This window comes from Capsella rubella, unplaced genomic scaffold (assembly GCF_000375325.1).
Source record: "Capsella rubella cultivar Monte Gargano unplaced genomic scaffold, Caprub1_0 scaffold_153, whole genome shotgun sequence".
In the NCBI taxonomy this organism is placed as follows: domain Eukaryota; kingdom Viridiplantae; phylum Streptophyta; class Magnoliopsida; order Brassicales; family Brassicaceae; genus Capsella; species Capsella rubella.
In genome coordinates this window covers 5,966-6,241 of record NW_006238775.1, presented here as the reverse complement: position 1 = coordinate 6,241, position 276 = coordinate 5,966, and positions in this window count along the sequence as shown.

The following is a 276-nucleotide window of genomic DNA, read 5'->3' as shown; positions in this document are numbered from 1 at the left end:
GATCATAACTATCTCACAATCCTCTGTTGTTCCGAGGGAAAACAAGGAAAATCTAGCAAAACATCATCAGATCATGAATATCTCGGATTTGTTCTCTCAGCCAAGAAGCTTCATCTTCGAGGAATCAAGTTCAAACCAAGGAAGAACACAGACTCAATCTTAGACATAAAGTTTAGTAACGGTGTGCTTCATATTCCTCCGGTAGTCATGGATGATTTTACAGCCTCGGTCTTCTTAAACTGTGTCGCATTTGAGCAGTTATATGCTGATTCATCG